This window comes from Chamaea fasciata, unplaced genomic scaffold (genome assembly GCF_029207755.1).
Source record: "Chamaea fasciata isolate MVZ Bird 193981 ecotype frontalis unplaced genomic scaffold, bChaFas1.0.hap1 SCAF_6, whole genome shotgun sequence".
Taxonomy (NCBI): Eukaryota; Metazoa; Chordata; class Aves; order Passeriformes; family Sylviidae; genus Chamaea; species Chamaea fasciata.
Window position 1 is genome coordinate 13,088,860 of NW_027094091.1, and position 7,505 is coordinate 13,096,364.

Sequence of the window (7,505 nt, forward strand, 5' to 3'; positions counted from 1 at the left end):
GGACCGCGGCGGGCGGGGCCGCGTGTGCTGGCACCGCCCTGTCCCGGGAACTCCGGGCGGGCCGGGGGCACACCCGCGGGGATACCGGGAATGCCGGGCGGGCGGAGGCACATCCGCGAGGATCACGGGCAGGCGGGAGAAACAGCCGCGGGAATCAGGGGAGCGCCGGGCCGGCAGCGGGGACAGCGGCGGGAATGCCGGGTGGGCAGGGGGGACATCCGCGTGCGGCCCCGAGGTTCGGGTGCGGCGGCAGGGGCAGGCTCGGGGTGCCGCGGGTGTGTGGAGGAACAGTCCGGGGCGGCCCCCCGCTCCCGCTGCCGGCCCTTTCCCGGCGCCTCTCTTCACCTGAGCGCGGGGCTGTGCGGGCTGTGCCCAGCGGTAGCTGTTGGCATACCGCGGCTGTGCCCTACGCCACTGCGACGACGGAGCTTTGGTTTTGCTGGGGAACCATCGTCCTTGTCAGCAGGGATGGAGTCCCCGTAGTCCCTTCTCTCCTGTGGGAGAAGCTGTGCAGGTCCCTGAGTTCCTCTTACAGAGCTCTTGGGAAGGCAATTCCTGTCAACAGTGATCTTAAGATCAGTCTTATCTTCATCCCTTATATATTTACAATTATAATATCCTATAGTTTTACGCCATTCAACTCCAGATGCTGCCGAGGTCCTTTACAAACTGCTGGGTTGTGACCTGAGTTGTCCCCTGAGGCCAGGTTGTATGTCAGTTTAAATTAAGCTGAACCACGTACAGCCCTTCGTGTTTCCTATATAACTTCGGATAAACTGGATTCTTCTCCTTCCAATGCTAGCAATATAAATGACGTGTACAATCAGCACTGCATGATACAGCAAGGCAAAGCATTTACATCTAATTGTCAGAAACCCCTGAAATACATGCTACTTTGTGCTTTTGCCCCTTTAACGTATTTCGTTTGTAAAGTGAGTGAGTTTTTTTCCTATAAAACAGGAAAAAAAAAAGCATCAGAATAGATGGGTATGACAGGACTTCCTTGCCCAGCATGTGAATACACAATATAAAAAGAGCAAAGCTATTCGTGTGCTCTTGGCCCACTGACCTGGAAAACAGGTCATGAGGGATTCTCCTTTGGGGGCTGGTAGGATAGGCTGGGGAAGGGAAAGGCTTTGGATTCTCAATTGCAGGAAGAATCAGTATTGCAGTGCAGGGGTGTAAAGCCTTTCATGCAGAGAGGAGCGATCGTGTCAGAATGAAAGGATGCTGAAATTTCTCAAGAACCTGTCCTGAGTTGGCTTATGCAGCCAAGGAGCAGTAAAGGCTGCACTTAACTACACTGGGATTCTTGCAAGAGGTTTCTAGTTTTTCACTTCTGTGCTAAATGTATTTGGATTTTTCCCTTATTCAGTGTTCAAAGAGCTATATTTTCCTTGAATAATTGCCATATGCCCATTAAAAATCAAGTCATCCATATGAAACCAGCTTTTTTTTTTCCTTTGCCTCCTTGGATCTTTTAGAAATACATGTATCTTTATGTATTTATTACGTCAGTATTTCATGCTAAAGACAAAGCAGAGTCTACGTTTGCCATGAGTTTTTTTTGTGCACCAAAGCTGTATTATCTCTTCTTACATGCCCAGAATCATGCTCACATTTTTGCAACTATATTAGTTCATTGAAGATACTTTCCCTCCTTGTAAGGGTTGTCTTTGTAGTTTTTTAAAGCACAGACCTTTGCTCATATCCTAAGATTTTTAATATAGATTTGATATTTACTTGAAATTATGTAGCTGATGCATTATAAATACCGTATTTACTAGGTTCTCATAAATAGCCAAATAATGGCTGTGGCTTGGAAGTAGCAAGTGTGCCTGCAGAAACCCCTGTAAAAAATCCAAAATCAGTTTCGGAGGCTTCCCTCCCTTCCCCCTTTTTTTAGGTGCCTCAAGTATTTCAGAGACGAGAAATCCAAATCTGGATCTTCTCAATAAAACTGGTGGTACTCCTGAAGTTTCCATTCTTCAGACTGTAGAGGGGAATTGAATTTATTAATTGTTACATTTCCCTTTGTAAATATTTGATTTAGTTTTTAGTTACTTGGTTAGCAAGTCTTAGCAATTCTTTTTCTTCTTTTCACGACTGTCCTTGTGCTTTAAGTCTTGGGGTTTTTGAACAGAGATCTTCAGCAAGCTTAAGCTGCAAGTGCTCAGCCTCTTCGGGAGCCACAGCTGGCTCATATTTGGCTGCAGATTTATTAGGAATAGTTGAAGAAGTTACTGCTCCCAGATGTCCTACAGCTCTTCTCTTGAATGGCTGAGTTGGGATATCTCTGCAATGTCACTTTGCAATGATGTACCTGAGACGAAAAAATCTGCTATCCTTGGCCTGGCACTGGGCACACGTTAAAAGACATTTTTCAATTGTTTGGAAAACCTGGTTTCTCTGCATCTTTTTCAAGAGTGCTTCATCTTCATAGCAGTAATTACATACTGATGTCGTGGACATCATAGAGAGGTTGCTTCAGAGAATGCTCAAATGTTACTGTTTACTTCTTCTTTTTTACATAGTGGATCGCAGATACATACATGGCATGTGAAACATGTAATGATTGATTTCTATTCCAGAAGGCTCCGTTCTCCTGGCCTGTAGGTATTTACCATTAGGCACGTGATATCAAAGATGCTCACATTTTGAGAGTTGAATACTAATGTTATGCCTAAGGCTCTGGGCCAGAAAAAAATGGAAGCTTCTGTGAGGGATGTGTGTGGACTTACAGCTGCACTTCTGAGCTGTAGCTAAGAAAGTGATGAAAAATCAAAGTTTATGCTGTTGCATTGCTCAGGACATGGAATTTCTAAAATTCATAGCAACTTTTCAGAGTTTTTTAGCTTCTACTGTTCTTCTTTGCTGACTAAGAGGTGACTTGAATACTGATGAAAACACACCCCTTAAATTTGCAACTCAGCAGTATAGCCTGAGGCACGTGTTAACAGCTCCTTAGAAAGTATTTCACAGTCTTTTGGTATTTCCACATCACTTACCATAGCATTGCATTTATATACAAGTTTTGTCTGATGCTGAGTAGCCCTCAGCTTTTATAAAAGGAATTTAAGTAAAATCTTTATGCTGTGGTTTGTTGTTTTCTTTTTCTCCCAGGCTGCAGCTCTTGTTTCTGCCGGCTTTGAAGTCTAAGTGGTGAAATCTGCCCCCAGATAGTCAAACAGAAATGGTACAAGAAGTTAGAGATAAGAATTAACCTTACACATCCATAGATGCTGCTATTATGACATTTTATAATGCACCAATTGTGCATGTGTAAGTTCTTTAAGAATTATATGTATTTAATAAAATGTTTATTACAAATGCCAACAATATAAATACTCTTTTTTTAAGACCTAAAACATAATTAATTCTGGCGAGATTTGTGTGGAGTCAGTGTCAGAATGCTGATCATCGATTCAATGATAAAAGACAAACTGTGATGAATATTTTCTGACCCTGATATACTGAAATACACTGGAAGCTAAAAAATACAATAGCTTGAGTTACTATCTTCAAAAAAATACTATGACAACATGATAGTTCAATGTACAAAAATGGAAACATACTAAGAATTGGTATGAAATTCTGTTTCCACTAATCTTTGTGGGATCAGAATTTGTTCCAGATGATGAAAATCAAATTCCCTCTAGTTTGAAATAATGTAATTCTGGGCCGCTGCAATCCTGCACTTGTTCCACCATCTCTTGCCCAGATACTGGCATTCATGTGTTCCCATTCCTAGATCTGAGACCTATAACTGGGCCAAACCAAATGAAAGAGTTGCCAGTTTGGTTTTCAATTAAATGAATATTGGCCCGTTTCACAGGACTGTTAAATGAGTGCAAGAAAATTGCAAAATCAGCAATACAGTTTTAGATTAGCTTCAGCTGTTACAGAGCTAAACCTTGGTTATTTCTCATTTTTAGAGTTCTTAGCTTTGTCGGAGAGAAAAGGGGAAATCTGAGGCAAAGCTTGAATGTCGTAAGGCAATTGCAGTAGTAACCGCACATGCATTTCACATGCCCCGGCAATATGGAATGGTTGCAGAAGCTCTCTCTCTGACCTCTGTGTTTTGGAAAGAACCGTGTGAGCCCTAAAAAGCCAATACCAAGTAGAGGCTGTTGACATTTTAGGCTGAGGAGCATATATGGACCTTTAATTTCTGTGCTGTTCTCCGAGATATATAATGTTATTCTCAGAAGGGCTGAAACGCCGTGTTTAACATATGTCAAAATACTGTTGTTAGTCCCCCTTCTCCAGAAGCTACATCCCTTTTTACTTTTGAATCAATTCATCTTTACCTGGAGCTAGTAGTAATAAAAGGATATGATATTATTAAACGAAGCCCTGCTTTGGCAAATGTAGTTCTTGTTTCTCTAGTACTGTGAAAAGAAGAAAAGAAAATTATATGTAAATTTTGGGGAAGAAAACCAAAACAAACCCTGTTGTATCAGCCTGGTCTGCACTTTTACCAGTAATACAGCATTCTGTTTATGACATCTTACCAGGAAGTGTATAAGAAATAATCTGAGGCGGCGATGACAAAATAATTAACAAGTGGGGGAAGGAAGGAGTTTTGATCCTGTTGAATTGCAAATACAGCACAGTCTCATAAAAGTGAATTTCACAGGGATAGGCAGTAACAAGTGGTCCGGAGGGAGGCAATTAGATCCTTCTCACCCTCTTAAAGGGACAGACATTGAAATCAAGAGGCAATTGATTTGGAAGAGATAGAAGGAATGTTGCATAATTAACCCATGGAGTTCTTTGCCTCAGGCTAACTTCCAGACGAATTCCTTCGCTGAATTCAGTCACTTACAAAGATAACACTTAAGATGTAATATACATGAGAAAACTCCCTATAATTGCCTTAAGTAAGAAGGAAAGCAATTTTTTCCCTGGTTAAAGACATAAGGTATACCTGGAAGGACATGTAAACTTCCCCATGTGAAACATTACCTGAGCATGGTGTCTTTGAGCACACAGCTTTGACTGCTGTCTGCAGTGTTATGCGGATTATGGGTTACTCTATTTTCCTCTATTGAAAATTATTCTGCCTGAAACAGGTATAATGGAGTCTTGGGAAACCATATATATTTATACCTCCGTATTTCACAACAGCCTAAACCAAATTAAATCAGACAATTTGTAATTACCAAAACTGTTGAGCAATTAAATCTTAAGAGGCATCTAAAAGGATCAGTATCCTATTTGGGATTACCAAACAACAGTTGTGTGAAAAATGAGGTTCACTTTCTATGTAAAATTTAGAAAATAAATTTAATAAAATGATAAGACAAGGGAGATTAAAAAAGCAAAATATGGCTGGCCGGGTGACTTGGCACTCAGCCAAGTACACACACTGCTATATCAAAGTCATACTTTAAATACCCTTTCTATTGCATCAGTCTGTTGAATATTCATATTTTTCCATTAACTAGTTTCCATATTCCAGGAACTGTTCTGCATGGCCCCTCCTTGGGTCCGCCTTTTTAGAGCATGCGTGTTTCTTGCCGTGTCTTCGTTACCACCTCCAGTTTGGGCCTTGGTCCGTGCTTTCTTCAGATGGTAGATGCTTGATAGTTGGTATAACAATAGCAGAGTCCCTTTTTGCATGTTCACTGGATGTTGTCTCGACATGATGTCCTCTTTACATGTTCACTTGATGTTATCCCAGCCAAACAAACAGTTTAAGCATACTATATCAGCTAATACCAATATGCTTAGTTCTCTTTACTAATAGCAGAAATAAAAGAAAAACTTATATCCTTACCACAACATTATTACTCATATAACACACATCTTGCGGAAAGCCAACCCTATAATATACATTTATAACAAGTTGTCATGTAACAGAAGACCTACATTTGTTACAATGGCTGCTGTGCTGTAGATGCTCTGCTGTCAGCAATGTTCCGCGTCTGCTGCCATGCACAGGAGAAGCCATACCTGTGTTACTGCCAACAACAAAAGGAAAACAAAGTTCCTAAACCAGAGGAAAGCTTTTGTTCTTCCCAGAGGCATCTTATACACTGTCTTTTGGTGAGACACAGCTACAAACAAAACATATTCCTTTGTAAATGCTTATTGTTGATTTGGTGTGCCAAGAAAGTCTGCAATATTTGGTTACAGTGCTGTTATCAGCAGGAGGAGAAATGTGAGAGTATACTGGAGACAAATAAAAATAAAGTTTCTCATCATACAGAGATTTTAGCTATTAAAAAAAAGAATAAAATTAAGAGTATTACGACCAAACAAACTTTTAAAATATTCAATGATGTCCAACTGTCACTCATGTACCTGGAATACATACCCCTGAGGGTTAGACAGTATCCTTCATTTAATGACGCTCTTGATGCCTTATATGGGAGATGCTGATGTTTGACATCAACATTTTATTTTGGGTCATGGTGCTGTTTCCTACATGCTGTTTTTGAAGCTGATAGTCGGCCACTCCACTTATAGTTGTCATGTTTCGCTGATGACCCAGTCTCTGCTCCCTGTAGCATACCAATAATGCTGCTGGTAAGAGCCAGAAGAATTTTGCCTGCTGTATGACATGCACACGGGAAGAAACAGCTCTTTGAGATGCAGTAGCTTTCCCATGCCATTCCTGTACTTGCCTGGATTCGCTGTGCTCTGGTTTCTAACAGCTTGAATCTGAACTAAACTTGTCAAAGCTGAGCATGTTAAGGAATGCCATTTAGGCTTCAAAATAAGGTTGCCTCATGTTCAGCTGTTACAAACACACATTTCCTCACCCTCATTAAGCAAGGGTATGGTGCGCATGTGGCACCACCATAAAAATCAGACCTACAATAGAAACAGCTTAAAGTAATTACCTCGAGGCATCCACATGTGAAAGTGTTGATCTTCTGCCTTCTGAGAGAAGGCTTATCTACAGTTAAGGTTCCTATAACGTAGTTAAGAGCATAGGGAATATTTCTTATGTCTTGGGGCATGAGAAGTTTCTTCCTTCTAACATTAATATTAATCCTGTGCTGGAGAATATATTGCATTCCAAGAATTAAAATCATAACACAGTTTCTCCATTCTACATTAACAAGCTCTTTAGAAGTTAGGTTTTGTTCTCATTAGTAGAGCAGAACCATACTCTTAATTAGGCAAATGAGGCAGACAAAGACTAACATATGCAAATTAAAAATAAGCCTGGTAGGCAAGAGGAACAAAAAAAGAGGCAAAAGACTCCAAAAAAGCAGTAGTGTCAGAGAATAATTCATCTCACTACAGGGAACTTCTGAAATGGTGAAGAAGGATTTGCATCCGAAGATGTGACTATGTATCCACAAAAAGTTGTAATCCCAAAGCTTTACTCAGAGCTCTGGAAGAGGGTCTGTTTCATCTCCACTGTGTAAACAACCAAAATGTTCATTTACATGGGAGATTGCTCAATCTAGCAAAGGGAACTCTCAGTTGTGCAACATTTATGAGGACAGACTTGAATTGAGCTGTAGACAGGTTAGTATCATTTTCCA

At 40.8% G+C, this 7,505-nt stretch overlaps 1 long non-coding RNA gene across 2 annotated transcripts; it reads right to left on the reverse strand.

Annotated features, from left to right (window-relative positions):
• Nucleotides 1-983: 983 nt before the first annotated feature.
• On the reverse strand, nt 984-6,709 carry LOC136290968 (uncharacterized). 2 transcript variants are annotated; one of them, XR_010721403.1, is made up of 5 exons: nt 6,633-6,709; nt 6,323-6,509; nt 5,875-5,966; nt 4,311-4,391; nt 984-3,169 (listed from the first exon to the last, which is right to left on the reverse strand). It is a non-coding gene; the product is annotated as an uncharacterized lncRNA (long non-coding RNA). The 2 variants fall into 2 exon arrangements; XR_010721402.1 differs by having other exon boundaries at nt 6,323-6,678.
• Nucleotides 6,710-7,505: the final 796 nt, after the last annotated feature.